Below are 548 nucleotides of genomic sequence, written 5' to 3'. Positions count from 1 at the left end.
GCACCAAAAGCGCGCAGTTCCTTTTGGGTGGCCATTGATAAATCTGATCAATATATTGACTGACACTGATTAATTATGTTTTTTGACCCGGGGTGAAGGGGGGCGCTTAGGTCAGAAAGTTTTGGTGCAGAGAAGAATGAACGCAAAGCAAGGAGCAGCAGCTTCGGCGATCCGGTAAAACCACAGCTATATTCTACAATCATTTCAAAATCATATTTATTGATCATATTAATTTACAGACTTGCTTCAGTGGATGCGTTTCAGAATATCTGTAATATTTGATTGATATTCATATTTTAATGCATTTTAATGGACACCCTGATCACGTACATTTAATATTATTTGGCTGTTTATAATGAATACTGTACAAATGCAGTGTAGTTTTTTATTTGAGTTTTTAAATTTAATTTAAATTGCACTTTGACCCAACGTTGGGTTATAACAACCCAGCATTTTTAAAATATTTAAAATAAATGTGTAAATCTGTGAACTACTATATCGGGCCTTACAAATATCTTTTTCTTATTCAATTTATCTTAAGATTTACA

The sequence above is a fragment of the Danio aesculapii genome, chromosome 2 (genome assembly GCF_903798145.1).
Source record: "Danio aesculapii chromosome 2, fDanAes4.1, whole genome shotgun sequence".
Classification (NCBI taxonomy): domain Eukaryota; kingdom Metazoa; phylum Chordata; class Actinopteri; order Cypriniformes; family Danionidae; genus Danio; species Danio aesculapii.
The sequence above is the reverse complement of the archived record's forward strand: the minus strand, read 5'-3'. Positions refer to the sequence as shown.